Genomic DNA, 27380 nt, shown 5'->3' on the forward strand with positions numbered 1-27380 from the left:
TAATTCTACTTCTCATTACTCTTCACAACCACGTTAGATGCTATGATTTTTCCCATTTTACGGAAGGAGGAACTGAAATGCACACAGATTACACAGATTGCCTGGTTTCACATATAAAATAAGTGGTGGAAGGGGGACTTGAACCTGGCTGTAACGTCAAAATCCATATAGTTAACCACCCTGATTTGCTCCATCAAAGGAAGTTAATAGTTGTGAAAATATCACAGCAGTGTCTTGTGTACAGCAGATTCTTAAAAATCACTAACTACAATCCTCCCTTTCTTCCCTTCTGTTTTTTGATGGACTTTATTGTTAACATCCTCACTCAATCAACATTTATTCATAATCTACTAAGTACCGTATTAGTTTCCTGTGGCTGCTGTAACAAATTACTACAAAATGGGTGGCTTAACATAGCAGAAACGTATTCTCTTACAGTTCTGGAGGCCAGAAGTCTGGAATTAAGGTATAGAACCCTGAAGGCTCTAGAGAACGATTTTTCCTTGTCTCTTCCAGTTTCTCATGGCTCCAGGTGTTCCTTGGATTGTGAATGCACAACTTCAGCCTCTGCTTTTGTTTTCACATGGCCTTCTCCTCTATCTGTGTCTCCTCTTCTGTCTTTAACAGAGACACTTGTCTTTTGATTTAGGTCCCATCTGGGTAACCCAGAAAGATCTCATCTCAAGATCTTCAACTTAATTACATCTGCAAAGAACTTCTTTCCAAATAAACTAATGTTCACAGGGCCTGGAAGTTGAGACTTGGACACATCTCTTGAGGGGGAAGCTATTACTGAACTCATCACAAGTACCAAGCCCAGTTTTGTGTGCCATATGGTTAAAATTAGATAGGCATGTAAACCATTGCCACTTAAAAAAAAATGCTCACAATCTTATGTGGAAACAAGACCCTTTCTTTAAAAAAAAAAAAAATTGGGTTGTCTTTTTCACTACATCACTTCCATGGCAGCATAAAAGCTTTTAATTTTGATAAAGTCCATTTATCTATTGTTTCTGTTGTTTCCTGGGCTGACTTTCTGGTGCTCAGGTCACCCTGTATTTTCTCCCTCCTAGCTTTTATGCTTACTGATATTTATTTATTTATTGGGACACTTGGCTATTTTTGTCTCTCCCTGGACTAGAAGCACTCTGAAGGCAGAAGTTATCTGTTGTGCTCACCCATCCTCCATGCCTAAAAAAGTCCCTTCCCAAAATAAACACTTGATAAATATTTTTTAGGAATGAACGTAAGATTCTTGTGCTGTCCCAGCACAAAGCAGAACTGGGAGGGACAACATGTTAGCTATGAGAAAAGTGTCAGATTAAGTGGTTAGTTTATTTATTCCCTCCCCCAAAATCAGTTTCAGAAGCAACCCCTGCATCCTCCATCCATCCTCACCTAGAACTCAGGCACTGTGAATTCTGGGAAAGCAAAGGACCTTGCTCTGAGGTTGCCTGGGACAGGGCACGGGCTGCTTGTATGGAAATGAGGCTGAGCTACGTTAGGCAACATCTGCTCACTGAAACCAGCCAAAGGCATCAGCAGCCTCACACAGCTTTATTCCAAGGACTGACAGCCATTGCGTGTCCCTGAAGAGCTCTCATTTGGATACGGTTGGTAGCAAACCCAACAGTTGCTCAACTCCACAAGCTAATGGATCATTGTTTGGCCATTAGCATTGCCTACCTCCTACACCACATTCCAGGCTCAATCCCCTCTCTGCACATCACCATCATTTGCAGGGTTTGTTTTCAGATGGCTTTCTTTCCTGGTTAACTTTGTAAAAAGAATGTACTTGGCCCATTTCACTCCAAAAGGAAGGCTCTTCAATGGCCCATTTTATCCTCTACGAATCTCAGGTCTGTAGCCTCCTCTTACTGTAACAACTTAAAGGAGACTCCTGGAAGAGTTTTATGTGAGAGAATGATATTAAGGATGCAATTTTACTGGGAAAAGTGATGCTACCAAAATGTCAGCCCCTGACTCATCCATGTGTGGTCAGTGGGGCCCTTCACTCCTAAACTCAGTTCAGTTCAGTCCCTTAACCAAAACTCAGCAGGGAGTTTTCTGGTGGTCCACTAGGAACCTCAGCCTTTCAGTTGGTGGTGGAGGAGGACCTGGACTAGACTACAACTGGTGGATCTGGAAGAAATCACCAAACTCATCTGGGTTGGCCTAGTCTATGGTTAGGTTTTTTTTTTCCTTCTGCCTCATATTGCAGTTCCAAGTCAGTGCTAGAGCGTTCAACCTGGTTGCCACCATCAAGCCCTAAATCCTTTCTATTCTCTTTAGGCCAACAGTTCTCATTACTGTCGGTATTGTCGGTACTTGCCCATTAGAATTACATGGGGAGTTTTCCAAAATCACTAATGCCCAGGCCAATTAAGTCATCATCTCTGGGTCAGGGACCAGGCATCTGAAATTTCAAATGCACCCTTGGGGATTCCAATGTACGGCCAGAAGAAAGAACCATGTTTAGCCCCAGATCATGGCAGGTGATATTAAGAAGGAACCATTCTCCAGTAACTCCACTGCCAACAGCTACTTGACTCTGAACACTAGCTGACAGGGTAGCCCAAGTCTAAGTTTGTCACTCTCCTGTAGACGGACGGGGTCAACCTGAGTGCACAGTGGTGCCTCAATCTTCCATCATGCCTGATCTTAGTTTACTTCTCCCTGTTAACCCAGTTCCTGAGTTCCTAAGCATGTCTAAGGGTTCTAGACAGTGAGGGTAGGGTTGAACTTTCGACCCAAGTTGAGTCTACAGCATTAAGTAGTCACTGGGAAGACTATGGCGTGGCCAATCAAGCTGGAGGACCAGTCTCTTTAAAGAAAAAAAAATTGGGTGGAGCCCTGTATGCCAGAAGTGCTGCTTTTCAGACCATGTGGTCATGGAAAGATCACCTGTGACTCTGAATCTGGTGTCTGGTGACTGATCACCAGCAACTTACATCAAGACAGTTTTCTGCAGTGGCTTACTGCATTGAGCTCTCCCAGAAGTTAATGTCAGCTCCATTCTGTTATTGGTAAATTAATTCCAGGTTGAAAGAAATGTATTGGTTATACTAAAGATATACAGCCAGAGAGCAAAGGGTAAAATCAGTTTCTTAAACATTGTAGGATGATGGCGGGGAACTGGGACGGGCATGGATAAAAGTGACTTGGCACAGAGAGAACTAGACAGTGTAGACAGAGTCCAAAGGCTACAAAACCCTCTCAACACTAATTCTTGGCGGCATCTGGGTAAGCAATCCTTAGGCCATGGTAGCACAAAGTCCAGTCATCTGGGGGATATTTAGGAGTCTGACAGGTTGTGATTATAGGATGGGGAGAGTCTAAATTCTGTGCACAGATTCTGCCCCAAGTCTCTGGCTGACGCCTGGACCACATATGCATGGGCTGTAAACAGCCCAGCCAAGTATAAAATATTGAAACTGAGATTTGAGTTGCCAGCCACCTAACTAAATTAATGTGTAAACATCAATACTCTTTGGAGAAATATAACAAAATTCACAACATAGCATTCATAGCATCCAGAAGACAACCCCAAACTATTCAACATATAAAAGCAAGAGTAAACAGAACTCCAGACAGTTATGCTGGGTTTGAGTTTGAGACTAAAGGTAGGTCTAGAGCAGTGAGCAGTGTCATTGGGAGGACAATGGGGTGGTCAGTCAAACCGGAAGCCCAGACTCTTGAACAGAATAAACACTAAGTGAAACTCCACATTTCAGAAGTTCTGTCTTCAATACTCTGTGGGCATCCGGGGATCTCCCAGAACTCTCCATCCAGTGACTGGTGTCTGACTGGCAGGGACAGAGCCTGGGAAGGAAGAGCAGGGACGGGGGAGGCAGCCAGAGGCACAGCTATTGTGCTGACTCTATTTTCTGAGAATATGAATTCATTCTGATCCCTGCTGGTCTGGGGGTGGAGACTGTTAATAAATTCTGTGCCCCTGAGGAAGTCCGCTCTGTAACTGGGGCAGGTCCAGCCAGAAGGTGGGAGGTCTTTGAGACACCAAGTCTGGAATTTCGGGAAAGGCAGAGGTGGGGCTGGCCAAAGGCAGGGAGCCAGAGACAGCCAGCTCCTTCTCGGCGCGTGTGGGGTTACCCTTCCGGTCCCTCTCCTCCCTTCTTCCCCTGCCCCCTCAGCCAGCCTCCACAGGGGTGAGAGCACTCTTAAAGGCAAAAGTAAAGACCTCATTAAATCGAGAAACGCAGAGAATAGAACGAATAGAGACGAAGCTCTTACAGCTCCCCCTCAGGAGGCCTCAGCAGGACAGCACTTCCCTGTGGAAAGCATTAGCACTGAAGTAACTCCTTAATGGACTGCGGCTCTCCAGGGCCCCCAGAGGCCCAGCGGCACGGATGGGGGTGCAGGAATTTACACCCAGCCCTCCCTCTCCCCGACATTCAGCCTCAGACTAGAGTCCCAGGGCTGCAGGTGATGAAACACAGGCCAGGCTAGGAAAGATCTGGAGAATTTGGCTTCCAACCCACCTTCCAACCACTCACATGCTCTCCCAGAGAGTTGTGTGGGATATTCCCAGCAGGTCTGGCTTTTTGAGGTGTTAGAACTTAAAAAACGAAAGTGAGGAATGGTAAAAATTTAAGTAATTTCAGTTGTCCTGGTGACCTGGGAATCCTGGATGATGGAAGACCTCTGCTTGGGCCAGAAGTGCTCTCCATGCAAAGGAACTGAGCTCTTTTTCGTAACCTGGTGATGCTGAAATCCTGAGCCCCATGAAATCTAGGACATCAGTAAAGGCAGCTCAATGGAGGGAGAGGCAATGGGATTCAGAGTCAGGGAACCTCGGTTTGAATCATGGCTTCATTGCTAAATTGCTGTATGATTATCTAGACTCCCTAGGGCTTAGTGATTTTGTTATTTGGAAGTTGGGGGTAATAATTATCTATCTCATAGGGTGGACTGTGACCATGAAATGAAATTAAATGTATGAAAAAGTTCAACGGTTGACTCCAATGAAAAGCAGACATCATCACCTGTCTGTGGCATTCTGGGTGGTCCAGGAGAACTTCCTGATAGTGATGTTAATAACTGATGTTAAAGACAAGACAACGGACCCAAAATGGAGTCACTTATGCTAAGCCCCATGTCACCAAACTAAGACTCAGCTATAGCTTTCCCTCTCCCTGAAATGGAATCTTAAACCAGTCACCCAGGAATCACTTGATGAGAATTAGGTAACCAATAACCAATAGCCCCCTGCCATTCCCTAATAGGAAAGTAACCTTGCAATAAGCAATTCTGTCTTTGTCTCATACAGCTTCCTTGTTCCTTCTGCCTATAACATTTCTTGCCTTGGACAGCTGTTTGGAGCTCCCTTGCATCTGCTAGATTGGATGCTGCCCAATTCATGCATCACTGGATAAAGCCAATAAGATCTTTAAAATGGACTCAGTTGAAATTTGTTAACACAGATAATATTTTTAAGCATTTACTATATGCTAGGCACTGCGCTCTAAATTTGCATGCATCAACATATTTAATCCTCTTAATGATGCTGTGGGTCATGCATTCTTCTTACACCCATTTTACATGCCAGGAAACAAAGGTTCAGAATATACAAGCAATTTGCTCAGGATAGCATACCTAGTAAGGAGCAGAGTTGGGGCTTGAACCTTCCACGTGCCAAGCACCACTGTGCCACACTGCCACCCAGCTGAACAAAGAAGCAAGTTGCTCCAAGGTTTGCCGTGCCCACTTGGGGAACAGAATAATGCCACAACTGCACAAGGAATAGATAGTTTTGAGGACTGGAATTACCCCAATATTCTCAGTGTCCATGAGCATCTCACCTGCTTAATGTTTGTCATGATATTTTTGTGAAATATATCTGAGGCAGGTAGACTTCTACGGTGGCACCCAGTGATCCCTGTCTCCTGATGGAATCCCTCTTCCTGAGTGTAGGCTGGATCTAGTGACTCACTTTTAGTGAATATAAAACAGCAACATGATGGGACATCACTCTGTTGGTTTTCTATCACCGTGTGTATTAGTCAGCTTGGGATGCCATAACAAAATACCACAGATGATAGGTTTAAACAACAGATGTTTATTTTTTCCCACAGGTCTGGAGCCTAGAAGACCCAGATCAAGGTTCCAGCCAATCTGGCTTCTGGTGAGAGCTCTCTTCCTGGCTTGTAGACAATCACCTTCTCACTGCATCCTTACAAGACTTCTCCTTGGGGAGTTTATCTGGAAGGAGTGAGTGAGCTCTGTGATGTCTCTTCTTATAAGGACACTAATCCCATTGGATCAGGGTCTCACCCTATGACTTCATTCGACCTCAGTTACCTCCTTATTGGCCTTATCTCCAAATAGTCACATTGTAGGATTAAGGCTTTAAGATGTGAGTTTGAGGGTAGAAGGAGACACAGTTCAGTCCACAGCTTTGCATCACATATTACCACACACGGAAAGACTTAAAGCAATACACGTTATTGTCTCACTCTTTCTGTGGGCCAGGAGTCAGGGTGTAGATTAGCTGGGGTCCCTGCTCTAAGTATCACAAATCTAAAATCAAGGTGCTGGCCAGGTTGAGTCCGTGTCTACAGATTCTGGAGGAAAACCCACTTCCAGGCTCATTCTTGCCATTGGCAGAATTCAGCTCTTGCAGTTGTAGAGCTGAGGGTCCTGTTTCCTTTGCTGGCTGGCATCTCTGGGCTGCTGTCAGCTGCTACGGGACACCTGCATTCCTTACAGCATGGCCCCCTCCATCTTCAAGTCAGCAAGAGCGTGTCTAACCCTTCTTGTGCTTTGAATCTCTGACTTCCCTCATCTCTGACCTTGAAACCCAGACTCATTAACTATACATGTGGGAGCTACTCTCCTACAGGCCTCATGTGATTAGGTCAGTTCCACCTGGATAATCTCCCTATCTTTGGGTCAACTGATTTGAGACCTTAATTACATTTGCAAAATCCTTTTAGCCATCTGATGTTATCTAACCATGGGCGTGACTGACACCCGATCCCACTCACAGCCCTGGGGTATGCAGGATGTGTACACCCGGGGAACAGCTTAGAATTTTGTACACCACAGTCACTTCCAAGTTTAGGATACAGAACACTGTGACTTTCATCTTGCTTCTACTTTCTTTCCCTAGCTCTTTTCTCCTCTTGCTGTGATGAAGCTAGTTGCCCTGTTGTGGGCAGCCTCATGGAGGGACCTTGTGTGGCAGAAACTGAGGGCCATCTCAGTCCCACAGCCCATGAAGTGAAACCCACCAACAACCAGGTGAGTGAGCTTGGAAGAGGACCCCTTCCCCCTCGTTGTCTACAGCCCTGCCCACACCTTGATTGCAGCCTCATGTGAGACCCTCAGCAAGAAGACTCACCTAAGCCACACCCTGAGCCCTAAGCATGCTATTTTTAAGCTACTAAGTTGGGAGGTAACTTCTCATACAGCGGTGTATAGCTAATACAGTATCTCTCAACAAAAGCAATGTGATAGGAACAAACACACTCACAGACTTAGTAAACAGACTTACGGTTACTGAGGGGAAAGAGGGTGGGAAGGGATAAATTGGGAGTCAGAGATTTGCAAATATTAACTACTATATATAAAATAGATAAACAACAAGTTTCTTCTGTATAGCACAGAGAACTGTATTCAGTGTCTTGTAGTAACTTATAATGAGAAAGAATATGAAAACGAATATATGTATGTATATGTATGACTGAAACATGCTGTACATTAGAAATGGACACATTGTAACTGATTATACTTCAATTAAATATTTAATTAATTAATTAATTTTAAAAAAAGAGTGTATGATCTTTACTTAGGTTATTTCCAAGAGGTTGAGTAAGGAAAGAAGAGTGTTATGATACCCAATAATGTGCCAGGAAACACGATTCATGTGAGTTACATGTGAAGGTGCTGGCTTACCATAAGGGCTGGTTGATGATGACCAGGATTTGTGATACAGTGGGGGAGGGGTGCTATTTCAGAGGCAAATTTCCCTGCTCACTTGACATGTGGTCCTTTCTGTTTAAACAAAGCAGTAAATCTTTTTCACATCCCATGAGTTACCACCGGGCCACATGGAAAGTGTTCAGGATTTTCTAGTCTCTGAATGGTATCACTCACCAGTAGTTAGCAATTGGCACCTGGGTACCATCTGGCATCTTGTGGCTGTGCCCAGAACTAGCATCTTCATGTTGGCAAGACGGACACCACGAAGCACCTTTCTTTCCCTGGGAGAAAATAAAGTCGACCAGATTTGCTTCCTTCATGAAACAGGTCAGGGTGCAACTGTCAGCCCGTATCTAACATTTGAACAGCCAAAGGAGAGTGGGAACACAAGGCCCGTATACCGTATGTTAAACAGTTACAAAACGAAAACCTAAATAAAAAATGTTGTAGCCTCCTTCCTTGATGAATATGCCTTCACAACAACCTAGAAGGCCAGGGTCTCATGCAGAGTTCTCAGACTCATCGCATGGATGGGGAAAGTCACCTCTGAGCCCTCGGCCCACTCTCAGCTCTGTTCTACACCGTAAGCTCGTGCACCAGCATGTGGATATCCTAGCCCCTGTGTCCAAGCCTGTCCACGCTCCCCTTCAAACAGCTCTCAGGCCTAGGAAAGCACGTACCAGTGTAGCCCACCCTCTGGAAGACAGACCCAGGAAGACCCCTGAACAGGCATGGGGCCATTTTTTAAAAATTGAATTACAGTTGATTTACAACGCTGTGTTAGTTTCTGGTGCGCAGCATAGTGATTCAGTTCTATACAAACATGTCTCTATATGTTCTTTTTCACAACAGGTTACTATGAGGTATTGAACAGGGTTCTCTGTGCTCTACAGTGAGACCTTGTTGTTATCTATTTTATAGATAGTGGTTAGCATCTGCATGGACCTTGTGTATGGGGCCATTTGAACAGGGTACTACAGGACTCCGGTGAGCAGAGTATGGTCCAGGAGGACGCTGTCTCCAGATATTGGGTGGATCTACAGACAAAGACTCAGCCATCCCCTTGGAAGGCTCCAGTTTCTCTGACCTCACATGGGGGAAAACTGTTACCTGTCCTCCGGTCGTTCTATTAGCAAAATACTTCAGATGCAGATTCCCAGTGGGTGTGAAATCACTCTTTCTCAAGAGGCAGTGCTGAGCAGAAATATATTTATAAAAGAGCCACAATATCTATTCACCACGTAGCCTCCAGCAGTGTCGCCTGTGTGGAAAGTATCTCAACTGATTGCCGGTAAACCGCAACCAGAATTGATTTCCACATTTCACTGATAAGCATTCACGCAGGTGGTTGAAAAAAAGTAAAAGCTATAAAGAGAAATAATGCATTCTGTTACCTGTCTCCTCCGTTTGATTTGACTAGAATGCCTCCTCCATTAGACCAGGTTGACTTCACCCCTGGATCCCAAGTTCCTAGAATGAGAAGAATGCCGGCCATCAGGTAGGAATTTGATAAGGATTTGTTACATGGATGAACGAACGGATGGATGAGCAAATAAGTGAAAACATAAATCCTGTCCTGGCTGTTCTTACTACGCCTGGCACCTTTGCTGAACTGCTCAGATCTTTCACGGACTTTGTTCTGATGGACTTTGAGAATCAGAACTCATTTTCAAGATGCTAAACAGAGAATACCAGCTCCGATAGCTAGATGGGACAACAATGTGTCTGAGCTGCCCTGCAGACATTGTGGAGTATTAACTTCCTGGGACCTGTTCACCCTGTTGGCTAGAGGTTCCTGCCTGAGTGTCGTGGGCAGCCTGTATGTTGACTATTGTTCCTTTAAACTTCGGGGACATGTGGAGTTCCACTCAGATGGCCTGGAGGGTTTTCTTCTGGAATAGCTCTTTGGCCCCCCTTTCCTATCATGGTTTCTACATCCCCTTAATTTAGCTATTCTCGCTCCCTCGCCCCTCTGCTGTGTGTAGCAAAGGACTTGAGAATATGTGAGGAAAATTAGAAGTAATAAAAATCTAAAAATCATCAGGTCTGGAAAGACATAGATGAAAATGTATTCCAAGGATTTAAGCATAAGGTATGGACCTTGAGAAGACGTCTGCCTCCCATCAGGAAGAATGATCCTCTGAGCAAGCAAGCAAATCGCTGAGTGCCCGCGATGGCAAGGTGTTTGTCAGGCTGGAGGGGAAGGAGGACATTCAGGTAGAGGTAAATGGAAGGAAAGTTAGTGAAGAAGTGAGCTCTGGTTACCCAAGGGCTGACAGTGCTGCATACAGTGAGGATGAGAATTAAACTCACCTCTGGGAAGGTCAACCTCTCTAAATGCCGACTCCCCACTTGGAGTAACAGCGTAGAAGTCAGGGTGGATAAGAGAAGAGATCGAGACACAGAATCATCTTCAAGGATCAGAGATCAGACACAGTTGGGCAACAGGTGCATGAAAAAGTGCTTAGCTGCATGAACCATCAGGGGAATGCGAGTCAACCACCGGGAGATATCACCTACCACCTGGTCGGATGGCTTCACCAAGAAGGGAAGAGATTAACACCTTGGGGAGGATGTGGAGAAAAGGGAACCCTTGTGCACTACAGGTGGGAAGGTAAATTGGTGCAGCCACTATGGAAGACAGTATGGAGTTTCCTCAAAAAATTAAAAATAGAACTACCATATGATCCAGCCATCCTATCTCTCGGTGTACATCCAAAGGAAATGAAGTCACTCTCTCAAAGAGATCTGCACTGACTTGTTTATTGCAGCCTTATTCACAATAGCCAAGATAGCAGAATGACCTAAGTGTCTGTCGAAGGATGAATGGATAAAGAAGCTATGGTATATTTCTACAATGGAATATCGTTCAGTCCTGAGAAAGAAGGAAATTCTGCCATCTGCCATAAGTTGGGTGGACCTTGAGGGCATTATGCTAATAGAAAAAAGCCAGACAGAGAAAGACAAATACTGCATGGTATTCTTTATATGTGGAATATTAAAAAAAAAAAAAAAAGTCAAACTCATAGAAACAGAGATTAGAAAAGTCGCTGCCAAGGGCTGAGGAGTGGGGGGAAATAGGAAGAAGCTGGTAAAAGCATACAAACTTTCAGTTATAAGATGAGTAAGGTCTGAGGATCCAGTATATAATGTGGTGATTACAGTGGGTAACACTGTATTGTGTAACTGAAATTTGGTAAGTGAACAGAACTTGAATATTCTCACACATACACAAAAAGATAAATACGTGAGGTGACGGATGTGTTAATTAATGAGAGCACGAGAATTCTTTCAAAATGTATATGGGAATCAGATCACCACTATGTATGCGTTACACACCTTACAGCTTTATGTATCAATTACACCTCAATAAAGCTGAAACTAAAAAATGAAAATAAAAAGAGCCAGAGATCATCGCAGGAGGACGCGAGGGCTGCTGGGACTGGCTTTATTCCTTGTTTTGTGGTGCTCTCACTGTCACCGTTGTCTTGCTGTGACACAGGAAGGAAAAAATAAGGTAGTTCATGCAGGTGTCTCTCCTTAAACTTGAACCGCCCAGGGATTAGCTGTAACAGATATTTAAACAGATTTTGAAAACGCAGTCATTCAAAGAATGTGGTATATTTGTTCAACTCAACAAAACAGATAACTTAGATTATACTCCATACGTCTATGTGAGAATTTATTTATTTATTTTTTGGTGGGGGCAGGTAATTAGGTTCATTTATTTAATTATTTATTTGATGGAGGGACTAGGGATTGGACCTGGGACCTCGTGCATGCTAAGCATGTGCTCTATCACTTGAGCTGTACCCTCCCCCCGAGAATTTAATATATGAAAAAGAAGGAAAAAATACGATTGAGTAAATTATATTAGAATAAATGGTTAGCCACATGAAAAATCTCTTCAGTGTTATGAAACAAAATTCCAGATAGATCCAAAAGTTACTTTTTAATCAAAGCATAAACAAACTAAGAAAAGAGAAATGAATATTTATCAAGCTTCTGCAAGGAAGAACGTCTAGATTTGGAAAAGATTTTAAAAATCACAAAGGAAAAGATGGGCAGATGTCATTACAAAAAACTTAAATCTTCCGTCCATAAAAAAAAGCATAATCAAACTTAAAAGGAAAACAGGAGAACACATTTGAAGCAAATATAACAAAAAGGAGCTGGGTATTTATATATTCGAATTAATGTGAATCTTTAAGAAAAACAAAGATGCCAATGGGTGACTGGAAAAAGGACCTAAACAGACATTTCCTCGGAGAGGAAATGCTACTGTTTAACAAACATGGAAAAAAATGTTCACTATCACTGCTAATCAAAGCCATGCCAGTTAAAACAAGAACATTTCATGCTTTTCAAATTAGCTAGTCTTTTTAAATGATAATAGGTATATTAACATAAGTGTGGCAAAATGAGTATTATCTTGCATTGCAGATCAGAGTGTAAATTGGCACAGCGTTTTTCAAGAGAGCAATTTGTAAATGTGTATCCAGTGCCTTAAATGGTCACGCCCTTTGATCCAGTAATTACACTTTGGAGCGTTTCGCTTAATGAAGTAACTCGAAACACGGGTGGTGGGCAGGGGGCTGGAGGGAGGGAGGGGGTGAGTTTAGGCAACAAGATTATCATAACAGCATAAAATCATAATGAAATGAAATTTTTTTTCATTTAAATGTTTGGTTAAATAATCCATGCCATAATCCTGGAACATTATGGAGTCGTAAAATGCAATGTTCACAAAGACTGTATAATACGGGAAATGTTTATGATATAATAGTTACTGGAAAAAAAAGATAAAAATTGCATATAGAGAATGGATACAATTATGTAAAAAAGAAACTATGCATTTAAAAAAGCCCTGAAGAAAAGACATTAACATGTAAATAGTGGCTACGCATGGATGGTCAAATTATGGATGATTATTTTTTTTTTCCTGTTTTTCAGGAATTTCCTCTTTTCTCCAATAACCGAGGGAAAAAAATGCGTTTATAAACATGTAGTATTTCTATTTCCTTTTACGTCTTGGGTCACCGTGAATGCTCAACATTTGTTTCAGGTGAAAGGCACTTTTGCAGGGCTTTGGAATGTAGTTCATATACAAGGTCATGTCCAGTGACTCCTAACGTAAGACCTCTGCCTTAGTTCAGGCTGATATAACAAAGCCCCACAGACTGAGTGGCTTATACACACAAGAAATGTATTCCTCCCAGTTCTGGAGGCTGGATGTCTGAGATCAGGGTGCCCGCACAGTCGGGTTCTGATGAAGATCACCCAGAATTCTATAGGAAGTTGTTTCAGTTTCTCACCTTATCTGAGCATTCCATTTGACGTCAAGATCCGGTCACTCTTCCTTTTTTGTGTGTATATTTTGTTGTATAACTTAAAGAAAATTGATCAATTGCCAAAGAAACAATTACAACTGACCTGTGTGTGAGAACCAATACAATGCCTCTTACTAAACACGCAGGCCAAACCGCTGAGAGAAGTGCAGGGAGGAAACAGGTGGTAACATGCCAGCCAGAAGAGCTCGGTGGGTCCACTGAGTGTGAAAGATGGTCACCATGCGAATTAGTTGCTTAAGGTGGCCGTGACCAAGTTCTACAAAGTCGGTGGCTTAAAACAATGGAAATTTACTCTCTCATAGTTCTGGAGGCTAGAAGCTCAAAATCAAGGTGTTGGCAGGGTTGATTCCTTCCGGAGGCTCTGAGGAAGAACGCTCCATGCCTCTCTCTGATCTTCTGTGGCTCTGAATAGCCTCGGGTTTCTTGGTTGGTAATCCCTCATCCAATCTCAACCTCCATTTTTACGTGGTTTTCCCCTCTGTGTGTGGGTCTCAAATCTCCCTCTCCTCTCTCTTACAAGAACACCAGTCACGGGGTTTAGAGTCCACCCTCAACTAGTATGATCACATTTGTTTGGAGAGCGTTAACTTAAGTACATCTACAAAGACCCTATTTCCTAGTCAGGCCACATTCGTAGGTACTGGAGGACACAGTCCAGCCCACTACTGTGTTTTACAGAAGAAATGTGTCAGGGAATCCTTGGAAGAGATTAAGTAGAGGCCACTTGAGAAAATGTTCTGTGTGATGATGTGATCTCATTTTCAGTCTCCATACTAAACTGTCAGTTCCTTGACAGCATAGACCTTTTTGTTCAGGTCCCCAGGGCTTGGCATATTGCCCAATGATGCTCAGTAAATATTTGCTGATTTGAGCTCTGTCTTAGTCTGTTCCGGCTGGCATAACAAAATACCACAGACAGGGAGGTTTAAACATCAGAAATTTATTTTCTCTTGGGTCCGGAGGCTGGAAGTCAGCAATCAAGTGCCAGCGATGGTCCGGTTCCACTGAGGGCTCTCTTCCTGGCTTGCAAACGGCGGCCTTCTCATTGCGTCCACACGTGGCGGGGCGGGCATGAAGGAGCGTTAATAAAACGGCTGCACTGAGGCTAACACATTGCTTAGTCTTCTGCTTGCCCTTCAAACGGTCAGCTAATCTGACTGACAGGTTGCTACTCTTGCTACTCACAGCTCCAGGCCCATTGTTAAAATAAAGCTATTAATTTTACTGTTTCTGCTTTATTCCAGTAATTGACAGTAATAATCATGCTTGCTCTCTGAGTCGTTCTCCAGGGAGAAGGTCGGGGGACTGTAACCTTACAAAACAGCCTGAATTACCAAGAAGACCACGCCTTGGGTTCTTATAAGATAAGAAGATTGAAAGACCGACAACCAGTAGCCTCTACAGAATTGGTCTCCTGGAGGCACCATGATGCCACTCTGAGTCTTATGATGAGAAAATGATTCTGTTGACGGTTATTGGTGTTGTATTGCTTGAGCTCTGGCTCTGTAATCACCCTGCCCAACCCCCAAGGTGGGTTCACAGTCCTGAAGGCTCCAGCCTGCTCTGAGTCCCCTTTGCCTGGCAAAGCAATACAGCTGTCTCTTTCCTTCTATGCTCTAAGACCTGGTCGCTGACTTTCAGTCTGGCTTGTCAGGGACGGAGGGGCCGATCTTTCAGCAACAGGCAGATAGAAAGAGCTTTCCTGGGGTCTCTTTATCATGGTGCTAATCCATCACGAGGGCCCCCACTCTCCTCTGAACCTGATTATCTCCCAAAGGCCCTACCTCCAAATACCATCACTTCAACATATGAATTTGGGGGGGACACAGTCATTCAGGCCATAGCAAGTTCACGTTCAACTGAGAGCCAGGAGCCCTTTGAAGAAGATTACTCTGCCGGTTGTTACAAAATTTTCTTCATACGTAGAGGGATCCAACCCCAGTGTTAAGATATGGGTTGAGCATACTGTTACCAAAACGGGACCTTTCTTTTCGTTGTATACATGCAAACTCTCCTGCCTTCGCCCTTCTTAAGATGACTATAATATGTAACTGTAAGAATTCAAAAGAAACAAGCATGCAAACACAGAGTCAGGTGCACATAGGGACAGTTACATGCAGATTCCAGAGTTGCCATCAGTATTGGATGTGAGCCATTACGAAGATAAACCTGTTTCCCCATCGCTGGGTTCTGGGATTTTGAGTTATTTCTCTGCAAAATATCTTCCTCCTGTTACTGTCTTTCTCCATTGCTGAGACCAGACCTCCTCTTCAAGGCTATTTTAGGAATGCTCCCTGACTTGAATCCAGGAAAGCTAAGGGGAGAGAGACTTAACAGGCTGTCCTCCCTGCCGTCGCCTCCCCCGCCCATAACACCCTGCTTGAATATTTGACCAGGAAATGGCCAGACAGTTCCAGGCCACTCCCAAATAGCTCGAGATCTCTGAAAGAAAGGAAGGGTTCTCCCAGCTCTCCTGGTTTGGAATCTTACCCAACACAAGAATAACATTCTAGCTGTGTATTCAAGTGGGAACTTAGAAATGGATTTTTAGGCCATATGGATTACTTCAGCAATTTTCCAGGACTAATAGTTTTACATGCTGCTTTTTCAAAGCATTTCACTAAACCAGAGGTTATGAATTTGAACGTTTATATGTTTATTATTAAGTACTTTTGGGAAGATGGGATCTGTCTTCTTTATCGTTGAGTCTTCAATGCTTCATACATAATAAGGATCCCAATAAACAGATACCTGACAAAAAGACCCACCTAATGTCTCCCCCCACCTAGAAGTGACAGGAAAAGTTAAATGCGGTGAGTGATATAGTTAAGACACAGAGGGAAGGCCGTTCAAAGGATGAGGCATTTAGGTGGTGTGATACTGTGATTTATAATAAGAAATAAATATTTGGTCTTAGTTCATGATTCCTGGCTCACAGCTCCCCAAACCCTAGGAACTTCCTAAGTGTTGAGAGTGATGAAGGTCTCCATTGTTATGCTAATGAAGTGACTTCTGGACCACACCTCAGGCTGGGGTCTGGTTGCCAAGGAAACCAACCAGGAGACTGAAGGATTGGAACTTGCAGTCCCACCCCCCAACTGCAGAGAGGGGCGAGGGGCTGGAATACTGAGTTCAGTCATTAATGGCCAATGATTTAATCAATCATACCTGTGTAAGGAAGCCACACTAAAACCCCAAAAGGACTGGGTTTGAAGAGCTTCCCGGTTGATGAACATGTGGAGATCTGGGGAGAGTGGTGCCCTTGGAGGGGGCCTGGAAGTTCCCCTGTCCCTTCTCATACTTTGCCCTGTGCATCTCTTCCATCTGGCTGCTCCTGAGTTATCTCCTTTGTAATAAACCAGTAATCTAATAGGTTTCTAATATTCCTCTGAGTTCTGTGAGCCACTCTGGCAAATTACCTGAACCCACGGAGTGGGTTGTGGGAACCTCTGATTTATAGCCAGTCAGGTATCCCCCTGCCACTCTGGTCACTATGGGCCAGTGTAATACATCAGCAACCCTAAGCACCTAAGACAACCATACATGAGAAGTATGGTTGTTTTATTTTATTTTATTTTCCGTGGACACCCGTGGCAGTGGCCTTGAAGTTTCTGCAGAGCAGCGAATCAGCCCGGCCGGCAGATTGGGTGGTGTCTCAACAGTCTCACGGGTTGTTACGAAGCTTAATGAGGACAACTCACACATACCCTTCGCGGAGCGCCTGGTGCACAGTAACCATTCCGTGAGTGTTCGCTGATCGTAACAACAACAGCAACAATAATAGTAGTGACCAGCGCCACCACCGTCTGTTTGAATCCCTTCTACTGTCAGTGTCTGCATTAGCTTTAAGATTTTCTGCTCTTCCAAGCAGGTACTCGAGAGCTAAGTGATCTTCCAACTCAATACCTTGGACAAACTTCAACTGAAGATATTCAAAAGACAAGGTCAGAGAGCCCTCACGCCCTGGACCAGTACTTGGAAGCAAAGAGGCTGCCTGGTCCTCGTGATGGAAAAACTCTCCCACGGATTCTGCCCAACTAGCAGGAGAGCGGTAACCTATCCTAACTCCCATTTCAGAGATAACACCTTAGAAGCCCCCAGTTTATTTACAGCAAACGTTCGGCTGCTGGTCCTCTCCGATGTACGTAAATTTCAAAACACTTTAAATTCAGGATAAAGCAGTGAAATGGGAAAATCTTTACACTCCAATAAGACATCATTACTGGCAAGTATATTGCACTTTCAATATCAGACTGAAAACCGTCAGTGCATGAAAGGGAATGAGGGCATCTGCGTGGGCATCAGGCACCTTGACAGATAGGGACCTGCCGGGGAGGAAGAAGCTCTGACGAAGGACTCCCCCTTCTCTTTCTGGACCATTAGAAGTTTCCAAAGATGGCGCAGCTTCGAGCCCACGTCCCGGACAGAGTGTGGGGGTGGGGAGAGTAGACGCCGCTGGCTCCTGTGCAGTTACTCCAGGGTGTGTTCAGTTGCATCAGGAGAAGGGGAACGAAGGGGCAGGTTAGGCAGGGATCACTAGCATTTAGATTGCACAACTAAGAAACTGATGAGTGGAAACTGACGAGTGACACGTAAGAGGGGAAACCGAGAGCAGACACCAGAAGTCCCTGAAATGGATCAACTGCTTTTAAATGAACATCTCAAGTATGGGAAAAAAAGGGAGAGACAGGTGAGGAGAAAGGGAGGGAGGGAGGAACGAAGGAAGGAAGGAGAGAAGGAAATCAGAGGAAGATGGAGGGAGGAAGGGAAAACAGGAGAAAGGAAGGAAGGAAGAGAGAGAGAGAAAAGAAAAAGTGAAGGAAATCAATTGAGAAGGAAGATGAAAGGAAGGCAGGGACAGAGGGAGGTATATTTATTGGGGATTCCAAGCACCAGGCAGACATTCTCTGCTTCATTCTATGAGGGAAGGACCTCTTGTCTTTTTTTATGAATAAGGAACTGGAATTCAGAGAAAGTTCAAGTTCTTTCTGGCCATGTGGCAGACTCAAACCCCTTGCTCTTTCCACCCCAACATGCCACCGGCTCTGTCCTCGTTTTCCCTGAGCCAAATGTTCAAGGGCACCTGCTCGTTCAAGGCTGTTAAGAATAGCAGGAGTGCCTAGCATCACTAATTTTCTGCTCCAAGGCAGAGGCTGTGCTAGACACTTTACAATAATGTCTCATCATAGAGAGTGAACTTATGGTTGCCAGGGGGTAAAAGGGGTGGGAAGGGATAAACTGGGGATTTGAAAATTGCACCTCTTGGGGAGTGATGGAAATGTCAGCTGTCTTGATTGTGGCAGTGACTTCATGGGTGTACCTATCCATCAAAATTCATCAAATTGTACATCTAAAGTATGTGTAAGCTTACTGTACAGGAACCATACCACAATAAAGGTGTCTTAAAAAATAAAATAATGTCTCATTTAATCCTTATCACTCTGTCTCCATTTTACAGATGAGGACACAGAGGCTCAGGGAAACGTGACTGAGGCCATACAGCTACTCTGTCAGGGAGCTGGGATTCTCACCAACACAGTCTTAATTTAGAACCTTTAACCTCCGTTCTAGTCATGGCTCAGCTATTAACTTAAGCAGTGACCAAGGGGCTTTTACCTTTATAAGCCAGTGGTAGACTGAGTAATGGTCTCCCCAGAGATGTGCATTATCTTAATCCCTGAAACCTTACCTTGAATGTGTTACCTTACATGGCAAAGTGAAGTTTGAGGATATCATTAATTTAGGATTTTGAGATGTGAAGAGTTTCCTAGATTATCTGGGGTTGGGGTAGGGCAACAGAATCACAAAAGTCCTCATAAAGGAGAGAGGGAGGCAGGAGGGTCAGGGTCAGAGTCAGAGAGATTTGAGGATGCTGAGCTCTTGGCTTTGAAGATGGAAGCGGGCCCAGGAGCTGGGGAATGCTAGTGGTCTGTACAAGCCAGAAATGGCATGGAGCCGGATTCTCTTCTAGAGCCTCGGAAGGAAGCTACGTGGCCCTGCTGATGCTTTGATTTTAGCACAGTAAGATTCATTTTGAACTTCTTTTGCGTTGTTTTAAGCCACTCCGTTTAGGGTAATTTGTTACAGCAACAATAAGAAACTAGTACACAGCCTCTGTTTTCTTACCTGTCAAATGGAAATTATAACCTTAGACTTACCTATTCTGTTTGACTTTGATGAGGGTTCTTATGTTGTTGGCCTGAATGCCACTCCCACGAGGAAAACCCCACCATGAACTAGGGTGCCCAGACTAGCTTTGGGCTAGTCAATCAGCCTTCCTACATCTCGATCTATATTCCTTCAGAGCTCTGTTCTGCTTGGTCCAAAAAATAACTAGCTAGTCTGCTGGGTTCAGTGAAGAGGAAAATCAAACACAGAAGAAAACCAGAGACCAAAGATGGAGAGAGACTGAGTCCTAATGACATTGTTTGAGACCCTGGATCCAGCTATGCCTGAAGCCAATCTACTCGTGAACTGTTCAGTTAGGCAAGCCAAGAAATTTTCATTTTTGTTTAAGCTGGCTTGAGTTGAATTACTGCCATATGTAACTTAAAGCATTTAGGGCATCTACCATGTATCAGGCCTTGTACCACAAACCTTTGTTGCAACAATCCCAGTCAGTGGGATTACTCCCTTTAATAGATGAGAAAACTGAGGCACAAATTAGTTAAGCAACTTGCCCAAAGTGCAAAGCTCATCAGTGAGTAACAGTGGACTTCAAATCGAAGTTTAAGTCCAAAGTCTTTGCTCTTTCCCCAGCACCAACTTTCAACCTTCACTTAACTTGAACACAACTTGGGGGGCCATAAAGTCAAATTGAAAATGTTATTTCTCTCAGGTCTTTACTCTTGCACTAAAAAGAACAGATCACAGTTGTTGTTAAGTCATAGAATGGATCCTCCTAAAATCTCCACTGAAATCTTATTAAGTTTTCTGCTCAGAATGTAATGCTTGGTAGTAAAAAGATACAAGCTCTTTGTGAAACAGTTCGTATCAGAAAACACGTGGTAAAAGCTGTGGGCTGCCAGGTAGTTGCCAAAGGAGTATTTTACTTAAATTCAAGTAACATCTAGAACAGAATAGCTGATGGTTTCTGTTTGTTTGTTTGTTACACTGTAGGGGAGACTGAGAGTTGCAACTAGGATGGTGGGAAGTTGCAACATGAAATCCACAAATTCTCTCCTTCCACCTCCCTTCTCAAAGTGGTTTCTGATCAGCTAGGTTTCTGGTGGTTCGTTTGATCTGGGCTTGGGTAGGCAAGAAGGGTCTTTTTGTTCTGTCAATCTGATCTACAGATCATACACTCAAGTGCTGACAGGACTATGTAGATGAGTAAGAAGCCAGGGTTGTATTATTTTTTTAAAGACCCTTGATCCTTTTTTCTTTCTCATCTTTAAACATGGAGGATTATTGTTTGCGTCCAAAGTAAAACATGGGGTCTTAATGCATGCAGTGTCTTCTACCTTTCACTTTTCTGTTTTTAAGAATATCTCGAAACAAGCATGGATGGAACCAAGCCTCAGGGATGAGGAGAAAATGGGGGTGAATGGAGGTGATGAGACAGATCTGAGACTGTGTGTCTGGGTGGACAGGGATGCAGGCCCACTCTCATTACATCTTTTGGAAATGAGGCAAAGGCAAGCCAGAAATTTGGAAGTCAGCATGAAAGCCACCGATTTTTCAGTGTTGCCTAGAATTATTTTTTAAATTGTGTTGGCCAGACAAAACCACTCCAGGTGGCTGAATACAGCCTGTGGACAATTGGTTTGGGGCTTTTGGTATAGAGAAGAGAACTGGAAACAACCAGGAAAGGTTTGGTGGATATTCATTTTAAAAGGAACAGAGCTATTTCCATGAGAAAAGAGATGGAAGAAGGAACGGGGTTGGGGAGATGGCAGTGGGGGAGTCTGAGGGTAGGGGAGAAACGAGGTGTTAGCAACCCTCGTGATATGTAACATCCTGGGAGAAAGGTGGAGAGAGGGGATTGTAAAAGGCTTCTCTTTATATCTTGCAGTGGAATTCCCTCTGCTGCTTCTGTAGAAGAATTTAGTTTCTATTTAACTGCCTTTTTAATTTTTTTTTTTTTTGAGATAGGTTGAAAGTTTGTTCTGGCTACACCACATATGGGCTAGGTGGCCTTGGACCCAGCATGTGACTCACCTTTCTGTGCCCCAGTTTCATCATCTGTAAAATGGGAATCCTAAGGTCACCTACCTCATGGAGATAATGTTGGCAAAGCACCTGGCAGAGCCTGACCCATATTAAATTCTCAATAGCTGTTAACTATTATCAACTATTATCTCATTTACCTTGGATAAGTCGTCTAAACTCTCAGAATTTCACTTTCCTTCTATTTCAATGGAATATTAAAAAATATCTTCCCCTTGGGGAAAATTATTAAATGGCCTGGTATATAGTGGTCCCCCCCCCCCAATTCGTGGGTTCACTTTCCATGGTTTCAGTTACCCGTGGGCAAGTGCAGTCTGAAAATACTAAATGGAAAATTCCAGAAATAAACAATTCATAAGTTTTAAATTGTACACTGTTCTGAGTGGTGTGATGAAATCTCATGCTGTCCTGTGCTGTCCTGGAGGGGACAGGAATCAGCTTTCTGGCCAGCACATCCTGCCCATTAGACACTTAATGGACGTCTCAACTATCAGATGGACTGTCCCAGTTTTGCAGTGCTTGTGTTCAGGGTTCAAACCCTTGCGTACGGAGTTCAGTACTATCCGCCAGTTCAGGCATCCACTGGGGGTCTTAGAATCCCCCACAGATGAGGGGGCTACTGTATATAAAGGCTTTAGCACAGTGACACGCACACTGTAGACACTCAATCCATTGTTCCAAGATGCCTGAGTCTCCCCTTCCTCCTGTCTCTCCTCTCTCTCCACTCCTCCTCTTTTTAGTATTTGAAATGCAAATAGATTCAGAAAGGCAGGCCAGGAGCAGATCATGCAGCTGAGAGACCATGGGTGGGGGTTTTATTTCAAGATGGCAGGGAGCTGTGGAAGGTCATTATGTAACAAGAATGTCTGCAACCATTTTGAGTGGAGGCGAGAAAAGATCAGAAGCCTCTAAAGCAGTCAGGAAGCTGTGCAGGTACAGAATGATGAGAACTTAACTAAGGCAGTGAAGTGGGCAAGGAACGGAAGAATCAAATTAGGGAAATTAGGAGGCAGAATCAATAAGGCTGGGCAACAGATTCAATACGAGGTTAAGTGAGAGCGGAGTGAAGAATGAAGATTAGGTTCAACCTCAGACGACAAAGAGACTGTGATGCCCTTAACAGAAGTCTGCCAGGCAGACGGACAGGTTGGATGGGCAAAGATAATATATCCAGACTGGGACAGGCTGAGGCACATGCAAGTCTAAACATCTAACAGACAGCTAGAAAAGCGAGGACGAGGGATCCATGCAGTCTGACTGCGTGTGTCTGTTAAACGCCAGGTGCCTACCACAGAGCCTGGCACAGTGTAGATGGTCAATGAACACTTCTGAGTGAATGAGTGAATGCTGGGCCAGAATTCAGGCAAGAAGTTGAGTCTGGAAATGAGTGCTATGGCATGTCTTTATATAGATCCATTATCTGAAAACATGCAATTTAATAGGGCAGCTCAAGCAGAGAGTGAATAGGCAAGAAGAAAGAGGACCGAGGAGAGATCTTCATGGGGAAGATGTTGACAGGTGCCGGTAGGTCTTTCCAAGGGTTACTCAGACAGGAGAGAAGAGTCAGCAAGGTGAACATACAACGGAGAGATCTATCAGAAAGTGGGTCTTCTATTCTGAGGCTGAGAACCATTACATCAGCCTCCCGAGAAGCTACAGCTTGGAATCCTAGAAGGACGAGGGCCTGCTGGCACCTGAACAAGAAAAGAGTGGCAGAAAAAGCAACAGAGCGAAAACCTCCCCAGCTTGTTAAATCCTACTTGAGGAAAAAGAAATTCCAGCAGATTCCAGGAAACTGTCAAGACAAGGAATTGCCCTCCCCAAGATAGCATGACAGTCACATCCCAATAGAGCCGAGTCACCCAGCCAGGGTGTCATTGAGCAGAACTCACTCGAGGCGAGGTGGCCAGGGAAGCCAGCCTGCCACTGAGGATTGATCTCCCACTGTCTCACTTTGTCCCTCCCAGCAATTCCGAAGGTTTGCCCATTCCCCTTGGGTCTGAGCTGCTTGCTACAAAGTGAAAGTATTTTCCCACTCAGCAACTATGATCCTTACTGGCCTTGCTCAGTCTTTGATGAATGATTTTGCTCATAATTTAGTCATTTCCTTGCTGTCTTTCCTGGGTAAGCCCCAAGTTCTTGCCAGTGAGGTAGAAGGGACATCGCACTGGTGCACGGCGGGCAGAGGATGCCCTGAAATGGTAGGGCTTGAAAATGATCTTCATAGAACAATGGTGCTATCTTTTTAATTGCCATGGGTGCTTTCCTGGTTCTTTTAAAGGGAGGAAATATCTTTGCAGGTTCTGTTGGAAGATAGGGAGAGAGATCTAAAAATAATCCATTGCAAAAACTTTTTTGACCTTCACGCCTTACACAACCCCTGTTCCAGGTCCCAGCATGAGGATTTAACAAATGTTTGGTCAAGTAAATTCATGCAATCAGAGGGCATTCACTCACAGACAACACTTATTATGGGCAAAACACAGAAATTTCAAACTTCAGGGTAAAATACTATTCTTCCAGCTGTGTGCTCTGTCTCCTGGAGAGAAGTCACTGTTCTCTGTAAGCCAGACACTCAGAGTCATGGTTGACGTTCCTTCTACTGATTCATTTGGTCGCCCTCCAAGCTCTTGGATTTTACTCCACAAACCCCTTTCAGATCTTCCTTCACCACCACATCCCTCCTGTCACTGCCTGCCTTTAGGATTTATCACCTGGAACTAGAAAGCATTATTACAATGATTGCCTCTCTGCTGGTTCTAGCCAGGAGGAATTTGTTCTAGGAACTATACACTTACGTCTGCTAGCTATCTTTGTCAAATAAAATTAGATCATTATTCTCTTATATAAAAAAATCCTCTTGAGAATCCATCTTTTTTCTAGACTAAACTCTAAACTCCCTACAGCCCCGCGGCTTCTCTCCTTTCAGCCCATGTCCCAGCCACTCTGAGCTGCTCGTGGCTCCTCAAATGCGTCAGATTCTAGGATGCTTGTCTACCTTTCCCTTGAATTTCTTTTCCCCTGTTGCTTGCAGAGCAATTTATCTTCTATAATCCCCTTGCCAGTCCTTCATGGATCTCAAACGTGGTCCCAGTCACCCTTCCACGTATATCCCAGGTATTGAAGCAAGAGATTTCTCATTCCCTGTCCTTTGGGACTTGCAAGGGAAGACACAGTCCTCCAAGGTATTCAGAGTTTCATTTCCACTGTTTATTTCCTGAAATGTCCCCAGAGTGGGAAAGACAAATCGTGTCATGTCTATTTGCTACGTGGAAGGAGACAGTGTCAGGCAGTAGCTGTCACAGCAGAGCGAGATGCAGAGAGTAGCACCGAATTGCTATCTGGCTCTGTGCCGTCTTAACCCACTCTCCAAGCAGCTCCACAAGGCACCACGTAGTACCTGAGAGCTGTTCTCACCCTGAAATTCCAAGAAAATGCCACCCCCAGCTCTCGGCAGGAGCCCAGGACAACCTGCTCTGTTCTGCCGGCCGGCAGGGCTGGTGATTTCTTCTAGAAGACTGTACTGTGCAACGTAGACATTTTCCTAAAAGGAACAAAGCCATCTCCAGGAGGAATGTAGCTCAAAATTAAGTGTACACAATCACACAACTGGATTTTATTATTGGGAAAAAAATAATATATAACATGGAAAAGTAAGCAAGCAAGCAATACAGAAGGACACACAATGAAAGTACATCTCTCTCTCAACCCTTGTGCCCCAGGCTCTCTCCCCAGCAGTCTTAACCTCCTAAAACTATGCCACCTTATATAGGAAGAAGTGAGTGTACATTTTTTGAAATGAATGGAAACCCAGTAAAAATACTAAACAATACTTTGCCATTTAAAATATACTTTGGAGATCATTTCTATGTAAGTCATAGACATCTAAGTCTTCAGAGCAGCACAGTATTCAACTGGATGGATAAACACCATAGTTCAGCTTTGACAGGCCCTTAGATTGTTTCCAGTCTCCAGTTAGTAAAAGGGTTGCCACAAATAGGTCATGCACATGTCATGGTGCTCATATGCCAATATCTATGACATAAATTCACAGAAGAGAAGATGATGGGCCAAAAGATAGGAAAGTCCAAACTTAAAAAAAAAAATTGAAGGTCCTTCTGTGGATCATGGACCCCTGGAGTTCTGAGCCACCCCACATGGCTCTGCTGGACATCAGTGGGGAGCAGCTGACTCTAAACACAGTGGCCGGCATGACACAGCACTGCACCGTGTGCAGTGATACCGCTCTGGGGGAAAGAACATGGGAGTGCTTTGGTGTTTTCAAACACACTGTCCATATATAAACCCTCAGCATGGCATTCCGGGCCTTTCTCGATCTGTGCATCATGTAAGGAAGTGATTTAGGCCTTACCCACAAGCCACATTCCTGCTCAAAAACTTGAAAGCAGAATATAAGAGGTGTCAAGATGAACTCAGATTGTGACTAATGTGCCCCAAGGCATATACAGACCTGGCCCCACAGTGCAGCACCTTCCTAGCCTGCTCCCAGGTCATTAATCAACTTCTACACATATCCCATAATAGTCATTAGCCACATCCAAAAAGGCAGAGAAAAGACTTTTAGTAATTTAAGACCTAGAGCACACCCAATTAGGAATAAAGATGGAGAGCTGGAGTTGCAAACTCATATGTCTAGATAGCCAGCCTAGCACCACACACACACACACACACACACACACACACACAGACACACCCCTTGTGTTATGACAAAGCTGAGTTCCATCCAAAAGGAGCCACCACTACTCAGGTCAGCTCCATTTCCACTCCCTCGTAGGACAGCCGGCCTGCTATCACAAGACTTTACATGCCTCCAGGACAAATTAGAAATACAGATTTGTATGGAAAGTTTCCCAATCTTTATAGAATTTGCAAAAGATATTTTTAAAAAGCTAATCCTAGGCAAGCAGGAAAACAAGGTATAGAATCAGATTAGGTCCACGGGACCTCAGATCTCTCTGCTCTCTTCCCTCTTCTTCTCCAAACATGTTCATCCCAATACTCAGCATCCATGCTTCCAACCCAAGTAGTAGAAATACATGCAGGTCACCAACTTACAGCTGAAACAGGGGCTGGAAAGCGAACCCACTTTTGCTGAATGTTCCAAAGGACTAAAGAGTCCTGTGCTCCAGCTGTTGAAATGAGGCTCCCACATGAAGCATTCTGAGGACCTCACAAGACAACTTACAATTAAGAGCTGAATTATATATGGCCAGCTGGTGCACTGAGTGTGTTGGGGCCTAATAACAATAAACAGTTGAATCAACTTAAGAAAGCTACACTGCTTCATTATTTACCCTAGTGCTGCTTCGTTATCCGAGCTTTCCTGACCATTTCCCATGCCCCACGTGGTATTCTTTCCTTGATCCTTTGAAAGGAGTCATGTGCTCCTTCCTAAAGGACCTCAGAGGAAGAGCAGAAACTCCGTGGCCCCTCACACCCATCCTTTCCATTCCCGCTTTGAGTGGGATGTGCAAATGTGCTTCTCCTTGGAACAGCCTCTTGTACATATGGCATGTTCTTGGAGGAGATGTGCCTGCATCTCAGGGAACTCACTCGGGGCAGGGCTGGCACTAGCATGTGGCCTTCTCTGTCAGAAGCAGAACAGAGGGGACATGGGACTTCAGGTCACCCGTCAATAGTACCCCAGATCTGGCTGCCACTGGGTGTGTACAGGAGAACAAGGATGGATTTAGATACATTTGACCCTGATTTTTTTGTTGTTGTTACTATGTTGAAATACGAAACAGTGGGAGAGATTTGATGTTTTCCATGTTTGTTATGTAAACCTTGCTGGGAAATTAAAAGCATCTCTCTATGTACCCCACCCTATTGGCTGTCCAGCACCTATTCAATTGTCTCTTGATAATATCACCCTGAATTTTTTTATTCTTTTTTGGA

The 27380-nt window shown here is 44.1% G+C and overlaps 1 protein-coding gene across 6 annotated transcripts in view; it reads right to left on the reverse strand.

Annotated features, from left to right (window-relative positions):
- The window catches only part of LOC123618550 (uncharacterized), a 212268-nt gene that overhangs the window by 15288 nt on the left and 169600 nt on the right, over positions 1-27380 (reverse strand). For 4 of the 6 annotated variants that reach the window (XR_012500322.1, XR_012500318.1, XR_006726974.2 and 1 more), the window contains 2 exons: positions 9336-9411; positions 8116-8222 (listed from right to left, as the gene is read on the reverse strand). The gene's annotated coding sequence lies outside the window, so the exon portion shown is untranslated. Of the gene's footprint in view, positions 1-8115; positions 8223-9335; positions 9412-10046; positions 10135-27380 lie in introns of those variants that run through there. The other 2 variants (XR_012500320.1, XM_074346170.1) reach the window with 2 other exon arrangements.

The sequence above is a fragment of the Camelus bactrianus genome, chromosome 18 (genome assembly GCF_048773025.1).
Source record: "Camelus bactrianus isolate YW-2024 breed Bactrian camel chromosome 18, ASM4877302v1, whole genome shotgun sequence".
Classification (NCBI taxonomy): domain Eukaryota; kingdom Metazoa; phylum Chordata; class Mammalia; order Artiodactyla; family Camelidae; genus Camelus; species Camelus bactrianus.